Source organism: Phacochoerus africanus, chromosome 10 (assembly GCF_016906955.1).
Source record: "Phacochoerus africanus isolate WHEZ1 chromosome 10, ROS_Pafr_v1, whole genome shotgun sequence".
In the NCBI taxonomy this organism is placed as follows: domain Eukaryota; kingdom Metazoa; phylum Chordata; class Mammalia; order Artiodactyla; family Suidae; genus Phacochoerus; species Phacochoerus africanus.
This window is the reverse complement of record NC_062553.1, coordinates 111,983,511-112,005,018: the sequence shown is the minus strand read 5'-3', so window position 1 is coordinate 112,005,018 and position 21,508 is coordinate 111,983,511. Positions and strand designations below refer to the sequence as shown.

At 41.6% G+C, this 21,508-nt stretch overlaps 1 protein-coding gene and 1 pseudogene across 3 annotated transcripts in view; one reads left to right on the top strand and one right to left on the bottom strand.

Annotated features, from left to right (window-relative positions):
• ELOVL6 (ELOVL fatty acid elongase 6) overlaps positions 1-21,508 on the bottom strand; it is a 449,693-nt gene that overhangs the window by 183,626 nt on the left and 244,559 nt on the right. The window lies entirely within an intron of this gene.
• LOC125110373 (40S ribosomal protein S6-like) lies at positions 3,508-4,266 on the top strand (annotated as a pseudogene).

Genomic DNA, 21,508 nt, shown 5'->3' with positions numbered 1-21,508 from the left:
CAAAAGAAAACAAAAAGACAACTTACAGAATGGGAGAAAAGAGTTTCAAATGATGCAACCGACAAGGGCTTAATCTCTAGAATATATAAACAACTTATACAACCCAGCAGCAAAAAAGCCAATCAATCAATGGAAAAATGGGCAAAAGACCTGAATAGACTGTTCTCCAAGGAAGATATACAGATGGCCAGCAAACACATGAAAAAATGCTCAACATCACTGATTATAAGAGAAATGCAAATCAAAAGTACCATGAGATACCACCTCACACCAGTCAGAATGGCCATCATTAATAAAGCCACAAATAACAAGCGCTGGAGGGGCTGTGGAGAAAAGGGAACCCTCCTGCACTGTTGGTGGGAATGTAAACTGGTACAGCCACTATGGAGAACAGTTTGGAGATACCTTAGACATCTATACATAGAACTTCCATATGACCCCGCAATCCCACTCTTGGGCATCTATCCAGACAAAACTCTACTTAAAAGAGACACGTGCACCCGCGTGTTCATTGCAGCACTATTCACAATAGCCAAGACATGGAAACAACCCATATGTCCATCGACAGATGATTGGATTCGGAAGAAGTGGTATATATACACAATGGAATACTACTCAGCCATAAAAAAGAATGACATAATGCCATTTGCAGCAACATGGATGGAGCTAGAGAACCTCATACTGAGTGAAATGAGCCAGAAAGACAAAGACAAATACCATATGATATCACTTATAACTGGAATCTAATATCCAGCACAAATGAACATCTCCTCAGAAAAGAAAATCATGGACTTGGAGAAGAGACTTGTGGCTGCCTGATGGGAGGGGGAGGGAGTGGGAGGGATCGGGAGCTTGGGCTTATCAGACACAACTTAGAATAGATTTACAAGGAGATCCTGCTGAATAGCACTGAGAACTTTGTACTCATGTTGCAACAGAAGAAAGGCTGGGGGAAAAATGTAATTGTAATGTATACATGTAAGGATAACCTGACCTCCTTGCTGTACAGTGGGAAAAAAATAAATAAATAAAAATAAATAAATAAATAAAAGTATCTTTATCATTTTTATCCTAAGAAAATTTCAGAAGTTCCTCTTGTGGCTCAGCAGGTTAAGAACCCAACATAGTATCTGTAAGGATGCAGGTTCGATCTCTGGACTCACTCAGTGGGTTAAGTATCTGGTGTGGCTGTGGCTGTGGCATAGGTGGGCAGCTGAAGCTTTGATTCGACCTCTAGCCTGGAAACTTCCATATGCTGCAGGTGTGGCCCTAAAAAGGAAACAAAACAAAACAAAACAAAACATGGCCAAGAAAAATATCCTAATAAAATCCCAATCGAATTTCGAAAAAGAGAAAGAGAAAAAGAAAAATCCAAAGGTTTTAGGAGCTTGCCAAGAATGAGGGCAAAAGCCATATATTTCTTATAAATCAAACTACAACAAAGGTAGCTAGAAGCCATTCTTCTGCCTTTGGGGGCTTTTCTTCCTTCCTTCCTTCCTTTCTTTATTTCTTGTTTTAGGGCCATACCTGTGGCATATGGAGGTTCCCAGGCTAAGGGTCGAATCAGAGCTACAGCCGCCAGCCAGCACCACAGCTCACCGCAACGCCGGATTCTTAACCCACTGAGAAAGGCCAGCGATCGCACCTTCATCCTCATGGATCCTAGTTGGGTTCGTTAACTGCTGAGCCACGAAGGGAACCCCCTTGGGCTCTTTTCTTAGAGCCAGAAGATATTTCTGCCACAATTTCCCAGGGTCTATTCTTCTGCTTCCTGGATGTCTGCATGTGTGCCAGAGATGGTGGCAGCAGCAGTGGCAGTGACCTCATTCCAGTATCTCCATTCCTGGGTCACAGCTGTGGGGTTGTGAGATAGTAGCTCTTCCAGCAGATCCATTTTGTAATGTTCTAGGACTCATTCTTAAAAGACTCAGCCTAGAGCCCTCTGCATGAGCTATTCCAAAAATTTTGTCAGGACCTAATTCCCTGTATTCAGATTCCTTTCCACTTAAAAATAACTACAGTGGGTTGAGTGTGTGTTTACCCAACTACTGACTGACACAGTTGTCAAGGGACGTGGAAGTGGACAGAGATGAATCAGATTTCAGGATTCTGCAATCTTTGCCTAATTTTTAAGGAAACATGACTTCATTCTTTCCCTGAATACTCCCAATTTTCTTTTCATTTACAAATCTTCAATTAAAATACAAGATGCAAGGAATTCCTGCTATGGTGCAATGGGTTAAGAAGCTGACTGCAGTGGCCTGATCACTTCAGAGGTTATGTGGGTTTGATCGCCGGTCCTGCACAGTGGGTTAAAGGTTTGGCATTGCCTCAGGTGAGGCGTAGGTTGTAGCTGTGGCTTAGATTCGATCCCTGTTCCTGGAACTTCCATATTCCATGGGTACAGCCATTAAAAAAAAAACAAGAAGATGCAATTTATGTGATATATAAATTCTAATTTTCCAAGAATAATATTCTTGTTTTTTTTTCTCCAAAACATGTAATGAAAGAATTCTCAAGAAAAAAGAAAATACATAATAAAGAAGATAATATGTATTGTGGCTATTATATATTATGTGTGGTATTATGTGTCAGCTAAGGCTAGGCCAAATGTTAAGTTTATCAAAGCTGAGATGGCTTGCTCATTAATTTGATTTAAAGAACTATCAGCTGACGCTTAAAATAGTAGTTGTTGGCTTTACATATATGCATTTACAGATAGAAATGTTGCCATTTTCTGGTCGTTCTAGGATACTGCAGACCAATTGACTAGATTTTTTGTTGTTGTCGTTGTCTTTTTAGGGCAGCGCCCGTAGCGTGTGGAAGTTCCTGTGCTAGGGGTCAAATCAGAGATGTAGCTGCCAGCCTACACCACAGCCACAGCAACATTAGATCCAAGCTGTGTCTGCGACCTACACCACAGCTCACTGCAATGCTGGATCCTTAACCGAGTGAGGCCAGGGATCAAACCCGCATTCGCATGGATACTAGTTGGGTTCTATACCACTGAGCCATGATGGGAACTCCCCCAATTGACTAAATATTAAAAATATTCTACAGCCTAATAAACAGCAGAAGATTTTCAAATATGGTCTTAATCAGCACTGGCTCTGAAATATGCTGAGTAATTGGAGGGTCTCTAGAAGTTTCCTCCACTACAAATGATCATTTTGTCATTCAATTTTTGGAAGCATCACCACTAACAATCTAATTACTTTATTCTAAACATTTTAGGTATTATGCTGGAGTATGGGGCAGGCTAGGGGGTGGGCAACTCTTTGTAGATTTATGTTGAGATGCTAGTACTTGTTCAGTTAGGGTAAGACCGGGCTCAGAACTAATAACTAATATGAAATTTGTATTGAGGTGAACCTAAAGTTGGATATGAAAGCTAATCATCAATGTAGAGCAGGAGTTCTAGAGGCAAGTGGGCATCTTAAGCAGTGGTATGTACCAAACAAAAATTTAAATTCAGGTGGTGCCTTGGAGGCAGTCGGCCGCTTAAGGATGAAGCTGAATATCACTTTCCCGGCCATTGGCTGCCAAAAACTCATTGAAGTGGACAATGAGTGAAAACTTCGTACATTTTATGAGAAACACATGGCCACAGAAGTTTCTGCTGACGCTCTGGGTGAAGAATGGAAGGGTTATGTGGTCCGAATAAGTGGTGGGAACACAAACAAGGATTTCCCATGAAGCAGGGTGTCTTGACCCATGGCCGAGTCCGCCTGCTACTGAGTAAGGGGCATTCCTGTTACAGACCAAGGAGGACTGGAGAAAGAAAGTGCAAATCAGTTCGGGGTTGCATTGTGGGTGCCAATCTAAATGTTCTCAATTTGGTCATCGCAAAAAAAAGGGGAGAAGGATATTCCTGGACTCACCGATACTACTGTGCCTCGCCACCTGGGGCCTAAAAGAGCTAGCAGAATCCGAAAACTTTTCAGTCTTTCTAAGGAAGATGATGTCTGTCAGTATGTAGTGAGAAAGCCCCTAAACAAAGAAGGTAAGAAACCTAGGACCAAAGCACCCAAGATTCAGCGTCTTGTTACTCCGTGTGTTCTGCAACACAAACGTCGCCATATTGCTCTGAAGAAACAACGTACTAAGAAAAATAAGGAAGAGGCTGCAGAATATGCTAAACTTTTGGCCAAGAGAATGAAGGAGGCCAAAGAAAAATGTCAGGACCAGATTGCCAAGAGACGGAGGCTATCCTCTCTGAGAGCATCTACCTCTGAGTCCAGTCAAAAATGAGATGTTTTGAGAGTAACCAATAAATAACATCAAATCTTCCAAAAAAAATAAATTAAATTCAGGCAGTGGAACTGTAAAGCACTGAGGGTTTAACAACACAGTGCTGAAGATAACATTTGCAGAATTACGTGCCACGTTTTAGTCCAATGGATAAAAACATCCCCCACATTTTTCCTTACCATCAGCAGGGCAGACAACGCAGACTAGCCAGAGTCTTTCATTCCTCTAAATTGAGTCTTCAGCTCTAAATATAATAGCCACTGCCAATAAAGGGATGTAAGAGTATGGTGGCAGGTGCAGTTGATTTCCTACCCAATAGTCATTCTTCTTCCTTTCTTCCTTACTAAAGAACCTACTCCCATGAGAAAGGATGAAAATACAATGTCAAATACTTTCTTAGCATTCTTATTCATAGGCATGGGACTGGGTCCTACTGGGCTTCTTGGAACAATTGGAAGCAATACTCTTTCTTCAGCTAGATGTTGGCATATCTACAAGGGATGATTCCAGCCATGTGCCAGCCATGATGTGTCTAGGAAGGGTCCAGATCAACTTGATGTGGGTGGCAGAATAGGAAGATAAAAAGACTCTAGTCTTTGATGATTTTGTTGAGCCCCTGAACCAACTCTGGGACTCCTTTTCTGGACCTTCTGTTTTGTGAGAAAATGAATAAATTATAAATATCTGAGTAAATATAAATTTTTATTTTTATTTTTTTATTTTTTAATGTAAATTTTAAAATCTCATTTTCTTAAAATATATATTCCTGCTTAAATAAAAAATTATAACATTGCCATGTGGGGTTTATAATATATGCAGATGTAATGTATATGACAACTGAAGAATAAAGTCTAGGGGGCAGTAAATGGATCTATACGGTTATAAGATTTCTGCAATTTACATCGAGTGCTATGATATTAGTTCTAGATCTACCCCAAAAGTTTAAGGATGTACATTGTAATCCTTACTATAATCACTAAAAATTAATGCAAAGAGATATAGTTTGTAGGTCCACAGATAGGTTAAAATGGGATTCTAAAAAATACTCAAACAATTCAAGAAAGCAGAAAACACAAAACAGAAAAAAGCAAACAACAACAAAAAAAAAACCCAGAGTGTAGTAAAATGATCTATCTAAACCTAACCATGTTAATGATCATATTAAATGCTATTAGTCAAAACACACTAATTAAAAAGCATGTATTTTCCAAATGAATTAAATGCAAAACCAGACTATATGCCATTTACTGCAGATGCATTGTAAATACAAAGCTACAGACAGGTTGAAAATAAATGCATGGAAAAAGGTATACCATTCATACAGTAAGCATACAAAAGAAAGGATGGCTCTGTTACCATTGGTGTGTCAGGCTTCAAGACAAGTATTATTAGAAATAAAGAGGGAGATTTCCTAATGATAAAAGGGTCAATTCATTAGGAAGATATAACAATAATATGTCCATAGTACCTAATAACACATTGGATCACAAAAATTGAACCCGGGAGTTCCCGTCGTGGCGCAGTGGTTAACGAATCCGACTAGGAACCATGAGGTTGCGGGTTCGGTCCCTGCCCTTGCTCAGTGGGTTAACGATCCGGCGTTGCCGTGAGCTGTGGTGTAGGTTGCAGACACGGCTCGGATCCTGCGTTGCTGTGGCTCTGGCATAGGCTGGTGGCTACAGCTCCGATTCAACCCCTAGCCTGGGAACCTCCATATGCCGTGGGAGCGGCCCAAGAAATAGCAACAACAACAACAACAACAACAACAAAAAAGACAAAAAAAAAATTGAACCCAACTGAGTGCTGTATACAATGAACACCCCTACAAAGAAGTAATTTAGAAGGATTAATAACAAGAGTATGCATAAAATTATAACAGACAAAAGTGAGCAAAAAGAACTGGGACGTGATCTTAATGTAAGGCAAAAAATAACTGAAATTATGAAGGAGTGTACTTTATAATGCTAAAGAGTTTTGTGAAGATACAGAAGTTGTGACTATCCTGGCATACAATAGAACAGCCACCAATATTCATTAAGCCAAAATTATGAGGAAGAACAGAGAACTACACACACATATATATATCTGTGAGGATATGTGTATATATAAATATATATATATATATAAATATATATATATATATATATATATATATATATATATATATATATATATATATATATAAAATCTGCGAGGCCAGGGATTGAACCTGCAACCTCATGGTTCCTAGTCAGATTTGTTAGACAGCAATATATTAATGATGATAGAGGTTAGTTAACCTCACTCAGTTAAAAAAATGTAACAATTAGACAAAAAATAAGGATATAAAATACTTAAATACCACACCAGTAAGGTAGATTTGATTGATAAATATTAGAAGTAGAGAATATGAATACCCATAGCAAAGTCACAAAATATGATTATATATTAGGCTTCCAAGGAATACACAGTAAGCACACCCTGATGAGAAGATGAAGAAGAATATGTTCAAGGAAAGAGGACACTGTTGACCTAAACATACATTTCTTAAAAATAGATACGCAATGGAAAAATATAAAAAAGATAAAAAGATAAATTTTATAGGAAAAATGTGCCAACAAGTGTGGGGTAAACAAGAGATAACAAGATTCTTGTTCTCGAGAAATTCATAATCTAAAATGAGAGAGACATAAGCGCCTTTAAAATACAAGTCAACAGGAGTTCCCGTCGTTGCTCACTGGTTAACAAATCCGACTAGGAACCATGAGGTTGCAGGTTCGATCCCTGCCCTTGCTCAGTGGGTTAAGGATCCGGCAGTTGCTGTGAGCTGTGGTGTAGGTTGCAGACGTGTCTCGGATCCTGCATTGCTGTGGCTCTGGCGTAGGCCGGAGGCTGTAGCTCTGGTTCGACCCCTAGCCTGGTAACCTCCATGTGCCGCAGGAGTGGCCCTAGAAAAGGCAAAAAGACAAACAAACAAACAAAAAAGTCAACAGATGCCATGTGCTACAAGCAAAATATAAATATGTACTCTGCAAGCACAGAGGGGCGAACAAGCCCTATTTGTGGAGAGAAAACTTGAGGGAGAATTTTTCTTGGGCTGAGCTCTCCCAGAAGCCAGCTCTGAGACAAAGATTAAAGAAGTTATCTTAGGAAGCACTGGTAAGAGTAAGAAAGATGAGTCAGGGAAGGGAAGGAAGCCAATACGATGTGTGTAAGGAGAAATTAGGGCTCAGTCCCACAGGGAACTCCCACTGAGAGACAGTGGGCCACGTAACTCCCAGTTATCCCTCCTGCGGAGTGAGGCATCGCGGCATGTATCCACCGAGCTCTGTTCATCGCTGATTGTGGGTTGCTTCTGGAGGTATTAACACAACAGTACTATGGTCTGCCTCTCAAGTAAGGCATGCTTCTGTGGTCTGATGGTCACAAATGTGGAGGGAATGTAGATGGGAGCAAACATGGCATCTCCTACCATATTGAAGGTTGAATAGGCTTCTACAGGTAAGGACCACGTGTTGAATTAATGAATGGATGGATGAATGAGTAAGTGGGCGGGATGGATGGATGGATGAGTGAGACGGATAAAAAGGAACATTCATGTGAGACAAAAAGATGAAATGGGATCAAAATGGAAACAGTATTATGGGCTTTGGAGCTTCTGCCTTTTTCTTATTCATAGAAGTGATTTTTATGTATGGAGTATTAACTATTTGGGGTCATATATACCACAAATACTTTTCCTAGTTATCATTATCTTAACTTTCACTAAGTTGATTTTAGGTTTCATAGGTTATTTTTTATTTACTTATTTTTTGGCTGCCCCCACAGCATGGGAAAATTCCTGGGCCCGGGAATGAACCCACACTTCAGCAGGGACCTGAGTCACTGCAGCGACACCACCAGATCCTTAATCTGCTGTGGCACAAGAGAACTCCGTATAGGTTATTTTAAATGGAATACAATAATTGCTATCCATAGAGGAGAAAAGAATTCCAAAAGCAATAGAAAAATAAAAAGGAGGCTATTTTGCTTTGGAGGCTTACATGAAAGGTGCATTTCTATGAATATGCTTAGTTTGGTAATATGCTTTTGTCAATTCAGAGTGTATACAGTGTTATGTATATGATTCATAAGGATTTCTCTACCTGGAGAACTGAAACCATGTAAAATATATACTCTCCGGTCTTCTTACCTCCCCGTGTAGACAGAGCATTTATTTAATATAATCCAATGCTCAAAGATCCTTCTCCAGTTCCTCTCTACCTGCATATCATTTTTGCACTATAAGTGGATATACAATGGTATATCCTTTCTACATGATTCAAAAATATGACACTTGGTTTCACACCTGCTCTGTTGATAGTCTTGATTTCAGCAGAACTCCAAGCAGAAATTCTATACTATAAAAACATCATTTTACTAGGTAATACCAGTAAAGCAGAAATAGATATCTTCTTATAGCTCACAGCTGCTCATCTGGAAAGTCTTTTTAACAGTGATATAATAAGATATAATAAGACTAAGACTTCTATAATCTAAGCATTCTAGTTTTCCCACAATCACTATTTATTTTTTTGTCTTTTTTGTGTTTTTAGGGCCATACCCACGGCATATGGAGGTTCCCAGGCTAGGGGGTGAATCAGAGCTGTTGCTGCTGGCCTACACCCAGCCATAGCAATAGAGGATCCAAGTTGCGTCTGGGACATATACCATAACTCACGGCAACGCTGGATCCTTTACCCACTGAGCAAGGTCAGGGATTGAACCTGCATCCTCATGGATGCCAGTCAAATTTGTTACTGCTGAGCCATGACGGGAAGTCCCCACCATCACTATTAACTAATAACTTTACCCAAGTTTCCAATGACTTATTTATTTTTCTTTATGATCATTGTGTCCTTTCATGGGGGGTTACATTTTTGTCACTAAATATGAATTCACAAATCTATTCACTTAGGTAAAATAGGAATAACATCTTTCCTGGAGATTTGATGAGAAAAAACATGTAAAAGTTATGTTGCTAAATATTTTTGAAAATCTGAGGTCCCCTGCCTGTCTCACCATTGCATGTTGGGTGTGGGAATGGATGCAGATAACTAGTCCCTCAAGTGTATGGACCTTTGGGTGGAAAGGAACTGGACTTCAGAAGCTGAACTTAAGATAACAAAAACTGAAGTGCCTCTTCTGCACCTGGACCTGATTTCTTTCTTTTCTCTCACTCTTTTCTTTTTTTGGTCTTTTTATAGCCACACCTGCAGCATATGGAAGTTCCCAGGCTAGGGGTCAAATCAGAGCTACAGTTGCTGGCCTACACCACAGCCACAGCAACTCCAGATCCGAGCTGTCTGCCACCTACACCGCAGCTCATGGCAACACTAGGTCCTTAACCCACTAAGCAAGGCCAGGGATAAAACTTGCATCCTTATGGATACCAGTTTTTGTTACTGCTGAGCCACAGTGGGAACTCCTGGACTTGATTTAAATGACAAGATTCTGGACTTTGGGCTGATGCTGTAATGGGATGAGACTTTTGGAAGCCTTGGGAAGGAGTGAGTGTATATTGCAGGTAGGAGTAATGTATATAATATGTTACAAGGAATTCTGTGGTGGTTTTTAAATATGTTCAAAGTCTTTGCTACTCTTCCCTTCAAGAAGTGAAGCTTAGAGTACCCATTGTGGCTCAGTGGTTAACATCCCCAAGTTCGATCCCTGGCCTTGCTTAGTGGGTTAAGGATCTGGTGATGCCGTAAGCTGTGGTGTAGGTAGGTGGCAGCCACAGCTCAGATCTGGCATTGCTGTGGCTGTGGTGTAGGCTGGTAGCTAGAGCTCCAATTCTACCCTTAGCCTGGAACCTCCATATGCTGCAGGTGAGGCTCTTAAAAAAAAAAAAAAAAAAAAAAAAAGTGAAGCTTAATCCTGCTCTGTGAGGGAAAATTAAAAGAGAACCCCTATGACCAGAGGAACTGGATTTAGAGGCTCTCTTCTACTGAATATGATACAGCAAAACTGGCAATGTATAGTTTTGGAGATGAGGTCATAAAGGCATTGAGGCTTCCTTTGTTCTAGCTTCCCTAGAAGGAAGTTAGCTGAGGACACTCGGACAGCCTATGAAAGGATCCACATAGAAAGGACCTGAGGTGTCCTGTCAGAAACTAAGGCCTCTTGCAGTTAGCCTTAGGAGTGAGTCATTTTAGGATGACTTCCAGTCCCGGTTAGCCTTCAAATGACTGATTGCAGCCCCTGTCAACATCCTGATTGCAACTGCATGAAAGACTCTGTGTCAGAACCACCCAAAGCCTCTTCAAATTCCTGACCACAGAGATTACAAGATAATCAGTGTTTGTCATTTTAAACCATTGCATCTGGGGATAATCTACACAGCAACAGACATCCAATGCCATGGTATGGGGTGATATATCAGTTAAACATGGCCACAATAATGGTATAACTAACAATTACAGAAATTTCGGTGGCATACAACAAAATGATATGGGCCAGCTGGGGTTCAGCTGATCTGGGCTGGGCTCCAGTAAATGGTTCTGTTAGTCTCAGCTAGGCTTGCTCTTGCATCTGGGATGACCTGAGAGTCTTCCTCATGTCTTTCTAATTTGAGACCAGCAAGCTATTCCAGGCATGTTCTTTTTCAAGGCATAAGAGGGCAAGCACAATCATTGCTACGACTTGCATGCCTTTGGACATGTCCCACTCACTAACATTGCATAGATCTAAGCAAATCATATGCTGGCCCACAGTCGGGGGTGGGAGGAGTAATATAATTTGCCTTCATGAGGAGAGCTACAGCAAAGTCCCATGACAAAAGGTGTGGCTAAAGGGAGAGTAAGAACCTGGGTTCATTATGGCTGTCTATCATAATTGAGGTGAATGGAGTAAGTTTTACTTACAAACCATGAATGGTTTGAGAGGAATAAGAATCAGACAAGACAGCATGGTGGGAAGACCAGGGCTGATGCTACTTCCACCAGCAAGGCTGCTTGTTGTTTCAATCTTGCTGAACAAATACTGTCTAGTATATTCATTTTATAAATGAGGGGAAAAAAGACACAAAATCTCCAAATACAGGCTAACACTTTTCGGTGGGAATTATAAAAGCAAAGTTGAGTTTAAATTTATGTTGGAGAACCCATTTGTAAAATCACAGAGCCCTAGGAATGTGAGTTACATGAGCTATGCAAAAAAAAAAAAAAAAAAGGAATGAAATGAAACAGGCATCCATTCTGAGTTTCATTTGACTGCACTCGATGTATCTTTTTTTTTTTTAAATGATTAAGGTTGGAGCTTCATGCTCAAATATGTTTTTTCTTTCTTTTTTTGGGGGGGGGGGGTGGCTGCACCCACGGTATATGGAGGTCCCCAGCCTAGGGGTCGAATTGGAGCCGTAGCCGCTGGCCTACACCACAGCTCACAGCAACCCTGGACCCCTAACTCACTGAGCAAGGCCAGGGATTGAACCTGCATCCTCATGGATGCTAATCAGATTCATTTCCGCTCAGCCACAATGGGATCTCCCTCAAATACGTCTTTTTCAAACTTAAATATCTGTTATGGTTATGTCAGGAAAATGTTACTTGGAACAATGTAGTACAGGTTGCCCTTGCTATTCAAAAGTGGAGTGTTCCCATGAGACCTTTTTTTGTAAAGCAAAGAAGCAATTACCTTAGGACACATCTTGGCTAAGGGATGCACAAAATACATTGAGGACAAAGCACGCATGCTCACAGACACAGTTCAAAGCTGGCTTGATGGAGAGATACTGAGTGTAGTTCCTGGGGAGGAGTTGGTGGGGCCGCTCTCTCTCACTGCTCAGAGTGCACGCTCCATCTAAAACATGTTCTGCAAAACTGATGCTGAATGCTATTTTTGTCTTTTGCCTTTGTTCGTAAAACTGAAAATCTTTGGATTTCTTTTGGTTAGCAAAAAAGGCACTTATGTGGGTTTTTCGCAAAAGTGAAATGGTATAAAGTGAACTTTCAAAAAGTGGGGCATGTTGGTATGGCTCAAATATATTCACATATATGATTATGGCCGTCCTTGGAATTTCAGGTAAGAAGGTGTAGTTTATTGATGGAGCAGTTTGTAAGATTATATCTTTAACTGTTCGAATTTAGTGTTTTTTCCCTACCTGAAATGAAACAGGCTCTTTTTGGTCTGTGGCAGTCAGTTTAAACATATGTACTCAGTGCTTCAGATGGCACAAACAGAATGTGTGGTGTAATTGGAAAAAGAGAGAGAGAAGGAAAGGAGAGTTATTGGGTTTGCCCATTTTTTTCCATTTTGTTCTTTCCCACGTTGTAACCAAGCAGGACCCTTTGGGGCTTCTCAGGTCAGGCCCTTCCCCATTGCCTCTGCTTTAGCTCCTCTCTGAAGCAGAGCATGCATCTTGTTGGAGGTTTACAGGAGCATTGTGCCCTGACATCTGCGGACTTTAAAAAGAACAAAGGATTTCTATGCCAAGAAGTGTGCACCAACCAACCATGCCCCCCAAGCCCTTTGCCTTTAAAAATGCTTTTCAATTCTGGTTTGGGGAGTTGGGGATATTTTGGGAGCATGAGTCACCTGTCTTCTTGCATGGCCATACAATAAGCCTTTCTCTGCTCTAAATGCCTACATTTTGGTTTGGCCTCACAGTGCCTTAGGCACATGGACTTGTGCTAACAATTTTGGTGAGCAAGCCAGGAGTCTGTGCCCATGGCAGGTCGGCCCCAGGCAAGGGGCAGCCCCCCTTCCCTGACCCCTAAGCAGCTGCTGGAGCCCACTTTACTTTGGGGATCTTGGAGGGACGGTTTCCGACAGGTGCCGGCCAACCAAGGCATGAGGCTGTTTGGAGCGGAGAAACATCCAGCACCGCAGCCCATATTCAGTGTCACTGGGGGTAAGTCACTCCAGCTTGTGCAGGCTGGGAATTCTATCCTCTGTCTGAGCTGCTTCCCTTGTGGGAAGGGAGCCACTTTGGGTCTGTTCTCTTGAGAGCTGGAGGTTTCTTCCATTTAGGAGTGAGAGTGGAATTTTAGACTACATCTCCTCTGATTTTCTGTCTCTGTGACCATAGCTCATTTGTTGTTTGTGTTCTGTGTGTGTCATCTTGGGGTGCGCCACTTGTAGCCATTCTCTTTCTGGAGCCAGGCTGCTATGGAGGCCTCTGTCTAGGAATGGAAGTGGAATATCTGGGCTACTCCTTATCTAATTCTTTGTTTGTTGTTTGTGTGTGTGTGTTGTAGTACTTGCATTGGTCAGCTGAGATGTCTTTGGTAATGGGGCTCATGTGTGATGACACCAGGTATGCTTCACTATTGTGTTGGGTTTCACTTGAGGCGGAGTGTTGTTGGGACTTTCCCTTTGCAAAGGATGGGAACTCCCTTTTTGGTGCTAGGGACTTGTCATCCTGAGAGACCATTTTGTATTGCATTTGTATTGTCTTTTTAGGGCTGCACTCTCAGCATATTAAAGTTCCCAGACTAGGGGTCGTATTGGAGCTATAGCTGCCAGCCTATACCAAGGCCACAGCAATGCAGGATCCATGCTGCATCTGTGATCTACACCACAGCTCACGGCAATGCCAGATTCTTAACCCAATGAGTGAGGCAAAGGATTGAAGCCGCATCTTCATGGATACTAGTCAGGTTCATTAACCACTGAGCCACGGCAGGATCTCCTTTTTGTTTGATATTTGATAACACCTGCCATGATAATCAGGGCTTTATTCTATTTGACAGTCCCCCCTAGGGTATGTTTTGCAAAACCGAGAGATCTTTAGTATGCTTCTAGAAAGAGAGAGAAAGAAGATTTTTTAACATTGCATGGTGGCCACTATATTCTTTAGACTCTGGAGAAAATTGGTTAAGATGAAACTCTTGAAATCCCACAACTAATTCTTTTTGCATATGCAGTTAGAGTGATGACTTCACCCAGGTGTAAGAAAAGTTAAATAAAATCCTGTTATATCTGTTACCAGTTTGTCAATAAGAAAATAACTTGGTATGATGAAATTTTATAAGTGAATTAAATGCAAGAGAGATAAAAGCATTTAGATAAATTCCGTAGGAATAATTATGTTTTAAAAATGTCTATCTAAAATAGTCTTTCCAGGAGTTCCCACTGTGGCAAAGCAGAAATGAATCTGACTACTATCCATTAGGATGTGGGTTCAATCACTGGCCTCGCTCAGTGGGTTAAGGATCCTGCGTTGCTGTGGCTGTGGCGTAGGCCAGCAGCTGTAGCTCTGATTTGACCCCTGGCCTGGGAACTTACATATACCATGGGGTGGCCCTTAAAAAAAAGTTATTTTGATTTCAGCTAACTTTGGTATTTCAGAGGGTCCCTGAGGTATCTCAGAAAAATAGATACATATATTTCACTAGGACTGATTGGTATGTTAAATTACACAGAAAGTATTGTCAAATGAGTGATAAGCCTCCTCAGGTTATACAGTATGAATAAATGTTATTAATATAGATATTCTAGAAATTCTATAAGATTTCTGAAATTTGGATATGTTCTGGCATAGTGTTATAATTAGAATTCTTGTTTTAAAATGTTGTATGTCACAGCAACTTGGATAACCTTCTTTGTTAAGAAGCATTGTGATCAGATCTTTCTTTCCTTTTTTTTTTTTTTTTTGCTTTTTAGGGCCATACCTGTGGCATACGGAAATTTTCAGGCTAGGGGTTGAACTGGAGCTGCAGCTGCCAGGCTACACCACAGCCACAGCAAGGCCCCATCTGCACCCTACATCACAGTTCCCAGCAATGCTGGATCCTTAACCCACTGAGTGATTTGAAGAATTTTTGCCTATGTCTATATCCACATGCAATCACTACCTAGATCAAAATAGCAACATTTCTGTGACTGGCCATTTTGCAGTGCCCCGTCCCATTTAATATTCACTCTTCCAGGTAATCACTACTTGGATTCTTATCAGCTCTTTGGTAGACTCTGGCATTCTGTGGGCATTCTCTTCTGACAGCCAGTGAAGCAAGCTAGTTTAGACTGTTTCTCTGGCCTGGGGAAGGAGAAAGTCTCTGAGCATTGTAGAAAAACCCCAGCTTTCTTGCTCTGTCTCTCAGTACTCCTCTGCTGCAGCTTTTTTGTTGGATGAGCTTTTCCCACTGAATTGGAAAAGCCTGAGATTCAGGTGCTTAGGGAATAAGGGTCAAAGTAGGTCATTTTGTTTGCTTTGGTTCCAGGCCTTAGGCTGGAATGTTTTTAGTGTTTTCCATAGTCCACATTCTTCCACTCCATAATACTGTCTCTGCTATAGCATATAGCTGGCAACACGATGTGGCTTTAGGCTATAGCATACATTGGTAATATGCACTTTGGCTCAAGAAATGCTTTTGGTGGTGGGTGGTTGCTGAGATTTAAGAATTAATTCTTGTATTTTGTTCTGGGGATTCCCATAGTTTTCTAAACTCAGTGGGTAAAGGGCTGGTCCCATGGACACTGTAAGAATGGGACACATGAGACCATTGGAATGATCCAACCTTGCAGGGGCTGACATTGGTGCTAGGCCAGTGTGACCCACTAGAGAAAAATAAAGAAGCTGGTGCAAGCTGCTGAGGAAGGAATAAGACTCAACCCAGGCATCTATGCGTGATCTCTTCTGTTGGGTCAGAGAAGAATAAGACTTTGAGGAAGGGAAATATTGATTACCTCTTCTGAGACTTTAAGTTCCAAAAATACCCCCCCCCCTTTCTTTAATGAGAATTGCAACATTTATTTCAGGTGTTTTTTTTTTTTTTTTTTTGCCACACAGGTAGTGTGTGAGAATTCCTGGGGTCAGGGATTGAACCTACACTGCACAGCAGCAACCGGAGCCATAGCGGTGAGAACTCAGGAACCTTACATGCTGGGCTATCACAGAACTCCCCCAAAATATCCTTAATGTTTTGTTGCTGGTATTGTTTGTCTGGTTTTTGTTTGTTTCCTGGAGGTAAAAATGCTAGTTCTCACACAACTGAGATAGGGTTATTCGAAGACAGGAAGGGCAAGTCGTGGGTCACGGACTCGGGTTTATTTTCCATGGTCAGCATTACACCCTGTGTGTTGGGCCTACTTCCCCTGCTCCCAGGGCCACTTCAGATATTCTCATGCAGAGTCTGATGACTGAAGAGTTCTTTCTTGCTAAAATCCTTTTCTTTTTCCCTGCAAGACCCTGCTGTGTTCGTCATTCTTCCAGCCATTAGAAACCTGTTGTGCTCTCATCTGTACTCCTAACTCCCCTCCGTTGTCTTTTTCTGTCTACCTTTTTTTTTTGGTCTTTTTTCCAGGGCCACTCCCTCGGCATATGGAGGTTCCCAGGCTAGGGGTGGAATCGGAGCTGTAACTGCCGGCCTACACCAGAGCCATAGCAACTCGAGATCCGAGCTGCATCTGTGGCCTATACCACAGCTCACGGCAATGCCGGATCCTTAACCCACTGAGCAAGGGCAGGGATCGAACCCGCAACCTCATGGTTCCTAGTCGGATTCGTTAACCACTAAGCCATGATGGGAACTCCTCTGTCTGCCATCTTGAACCAAAGGCTGACAGGCAAAATTTAAGGTGTCAGTGGACTATACATAGTTGAATATAGTATGACTTTAAGATTGAATTAACAGCCCATTCTGGATAATTTCAGATGCTTCTAGAGTAAGAACGCAGACATATTCATGAGGTACTGAAGGTCAGCACTCCCACTCATACCTGGGAGCACTGGCCATTTCCTGACAAAGGGATAAGCAAGATATTCTCTCCTGCTAAAGACCATTGAATTGTTATTGAGCTTGTTAGGTTAAGAGGCTAAAAAATAAAACACTTGACTGTTGGCTTGGGAGAAGATTACAACTCCTCCGCAAATAATCCAATCTGTGGCAGAAAATTCTGATACCTAACCTAATTTCCTTTTCTTCCTTAATATAAAAGCACTGCCCCCCCTTTTCTTTTTATGGCTGCATTGCAGCACATAGAGGTCCCCAGGCCAGGGGTCGAATCGAAGCTACAGCTGCCAGCTTATGCCACAGTCACAGCAACACAGGATCCGAGCCTCGTCACAACCTACACCACAGCTCAGGGCAACGCCAGATCCCAGGCCCACTGAGCAAGATCAGGGATCAAATTCACATCCTCATGAATACTAGTCAGATTCTCGGATTCATTTCCACTGCATCACAGTGGGAACTCCTTTTTTTCAGGGGACTATGTTTTTTTAGGGGGGCTATATTCCTAGCTTTCCCTATAGGTGGAGGTGTCATCTGCTACAGTTCTGGCAAGTACAATACGAACAGAAGTGATGAATATGTGGTGTTCTTAGAAAGCTCTTTAAAAGGAGACTGGATCTAATTTGACCCCTAGCCTGGAAACTTCTACATGCCTCACATGCAGCCCTAAAAAAGGGGGGGAAAAAAAAAAGGAGACTGTGCTGACAAGATTCCTCTTTACTCTCTGCTCTTTCTACTGCCTGAAGGGACTTTCAAGATTCCAGGAACTCAGAGTGTATTCTAGGAGGGGCTCTGGAACCAGTCCTATGTCCCTTTACCTGTGTGGAAGAGTGAAGTCAGGGGAGAGCTCACATCAGTAGGTCCTTTATCTGGGCAGGAGTGCTAATTTAATCCTCTTTCTGATTTGACTTCCTATGCATAGATGGACATTTTCTGCTTAATTCTAATAATTCATTTTTCAAAACCAGCCTTTATGGGATAAGAACATTAGCAGGAAATGTGCTTCACATTATTTTAAATTGTAAAGATTATATTCCACTGCATATTAACCCCAAACTCTGAGTCAATGTCTTTCCTTTTTTTTTTAGGGCTGCACTTGCAGCATATGCAAATTCCCAGGCCAGGGGTCAAATCAGACCTACAGCTGCTGGCCTATGCCACAGCAATGGCAGATCTGAGCCGCATCTGCGACCTGCACCACAGCTCATGGCAACGCAGGGTCCTTGACCCATTGAGAGAGGGCAGGGATCAAACCCAAATTCTCGTGGATACTAGTCAGGCTAGTTACCACTGAGCCATGATGGGAACTCCTGAGTCAGTTTCTTAAAATGTAGTTAAACACACCCAAATACTATGTATAATAAGAAAACTGTCTGTGAGGATGGAAAATGTTTAAAATATCGTTACCCAGTCACCAAAAAAGTTGATATGGATGTTATCTTTGCTTTGAATGCAGTTAATACAGCCTTTCTTGGTGCCAGCAAAAATCATACAAGCACTTAGCTGACACTTGGGGATCTTTTCATATGATTCTTTAATTTTTGTCAATTTAGAAAAGAATTGAGACTTTTTATGTGTGTTGTTTTGTTTAAAATGTTGTATTGAGTTTTGAGGACATTACTTATTTTGCCTATATAAATATTGTCCCAAAAATGTTATATTCAGAGATATATACTAGAGTTCCCCACGTGGCTCAGTGGTAGCAAACCCCACTAGTACCCATGAGGACGAGGGTTTGATCCCTGGCCTTGCTCAGTGGGTTAAGGATCTGGTGTTACCACAAGCTGAGGCATAGGTTGCAGATATTGCTCAGGTCTGGCGTTGCTGTGGTTGTGGAGCAGGCCAGCAGCTGCAGCTCCACTTCGACCTCTAGCCTGGGAACTTCCATATGCTGAGGTGCAGCCCAAAGAATAAAAAAGAAAAAAGAAAAAAAGAAACAGAGAGATATATACTCTCATGAGGTTTGAGTATTAATGACTAAGAAATGTCCTACCAGGAAAAGATGAATGGCCTGTAATTGTTTCAGGGACTTCTCTGCTATTAGATGGAAGTTTGTGGGTAGGATTTAAAGACTCAGAATGTCATGTTCTTACTTAACATCCTTTAACCCTTCTCCATTCCACACATTAGGACTGAAATACTTTTGTGCAATTAAGGGAAAATGTTCTATTGAGCAATTTAAACATGTTACTTACTACCCAGCAGCAGAGTTTGAAAAGTTCTCATGGAGAGATTGGGATTTAAAAAACACAGGTGCAGTGGAAACGAATCTGACTAGTATCCATGAGGATGTGGGTTCAATCCCTAGCCTCTCTCAGTGGGTCAGGGATCCAGCGTTGCCATGAGCTGTTATCTGTTTAGAGCACTCGGCAACAGCTTATTGGCTGCTGCTGTTGTAGGTGTTAGATTTCCGGGGAGGTGCACAGAGCGGGTCTAGGTTAGTGGACACTGCCAGGTTGTTCTTGCAAAGAGAAGTGGTCTGGACGCTCTGAGACTTAGCCTGAGGCTCTTAAACCACCTTTCTAGCTTCTGCCATTGGTTCTCTTCCCCAGCACCTTGAAACGACAGAAAAAAAAAGCCACCCAGTTCCGGAAAATTTGGAGGCAAATGGAGACACCAATTGCCCCTGCCCAGGATCCTGACATGGGAAGCCATGGAGCAGATCCAGTATTTGCATAAGGAATTTGCAAAGTCTTGGTTACTTCCCAGATTGGCTGAAGGCTTAGATGTCAGCACTGAAGGGCTTTATTTTTTATTTATTATTATTAATATTATTTTATTTTATTTTTAGGGCTGCACCTGTGGCATATGGAAGTGCCTAGTTTAGGGGTCCAATCAGAGTTGTGGCTGCCAGCCTACACCACAGCAACAGGTGAGAGAGAATGAGAAATGTCACTTCTTGGATTTTAATAGAAAGACAGGAAGAAAGGGTGGGTGGGATCCAAGGAGAGTACAAGTTGGTTGAGGAAATTTTGTTTGGAGCTTTTTTTTCTTCTTGAAAGGACAAATGAGATTGTCAGTTGAAAATGAGAAGGGAGAAGAAGAGGAGAGTGTGAGGTGGGCTTGAAATAGCCACGGTGGAAAGTAGAGCAAGCACTTGCTGGGGACACAGAAGAATTGCCAGGTAGTAATGAGGTACTTTTGAGGATGGACACCATCCATGAATGTGGCAGTTCCACTGAGAGGGGCTATGACTTCTTTTCTTTCTTCTCTCCTTTTACTTAATTCCTTATAAATGAATATTTCATTTTGCCTATTAAAAAAAGCATACAGATTTGAGTTCCCACTGTGGCTCAGCAGATCAAGAACCTGACTAATATCCATGAGGATGCTGGTTTGATCCCTGGCCTTGCTCCGTGGTTTAAGGATCCAGTGCTGCTGCAAGCTACGGCGTCAGTCCCAGACGTGGCTTGGATTCAGCGTTGCTGTGACTGTGACATAAGTCTACAGCTGCAGTTCTGATTCGACCCCTAGCCCGGGAACTTCCACATGCCGCAGGTGTGGCCCTAAAAAGAAAAAAAGGGAAAAAAAGCATACAGCTCTAATACAGATCTCTTTCACTTTCGGGAACCACAGGCAAGTGAGTTGTTCTTACTTGCCAGTTGTGGCAAATCGCAAGCTGCAAATAAAAGGCCAGCCTTTAGGTCAACAAGGCTGAAAATCTTTGGGGATTTCATAGAGTTGAAATTTCACAGGATTAAAATTGCACATGTATGATACATGAAATCCTAGCTTAAGGTATGAGAAATGCGCAATGAACTGAGCTCATAACAGAGTTTATCAGATATGAAAGTTAAAAATCCTGCAGGTATTATTTGAATAAGGGCATGCGACCTTTGAAAAGGATCAGGTGATATTCGGTTTGATTTCCCTAAATCAAATTATAGGCCAGACTATTAAGTTAGCTACAGAGTTAAAAATGTTAAAAATGGAGACACTAAATTTGCTCTTAGCTAATTGATTTGTATAAATTTTTAGAACGGCAAAAAGAAAATACGCATTCCTACATACAGAGAAAAGAGACTGGAAGGATAAATACCAAATATTAAAAGTAATTTTCTTTAGGTAATAGGATTACGGGTGATTTATCTTTTTGTTTATGTATATTTTATAAAGATTTTTTAATAGACAGGAAATAGGAAGTGTTATTTAAAATACTTTTTTTGTCTTTTTAGGGTTGCACCCTCGGCATATGGTGGTTCCCAGGCTAGAGATCAAATCAGAGCTGTAGCCACTGGCCTACACCCCAGCCACAGCAACGAAGGATCCAAGCTATGTCTGCGACCTCAGTGACAGCAACGCAGGATCCTTAATCCACTGAGCCAGGCCAGGGATCATACCTGTGTCCTCATGGATACTAGTCAGATTCATTTCCTCTGAGCCACTATGGGAGCTCCAGAAATGTTATTTAAAATAGTTGATGGATCACTAGACACCTACTTGAATGAGAAAAAGAAGAGAGAGAGAGACAGAGAAAGAAAAAAAAAACCCCTGAAAACACCACTGCTGGTGGAGGATGTGGAATAATGGGTATGTTCATTCATTGCTGGTGGGTATGCAAAACG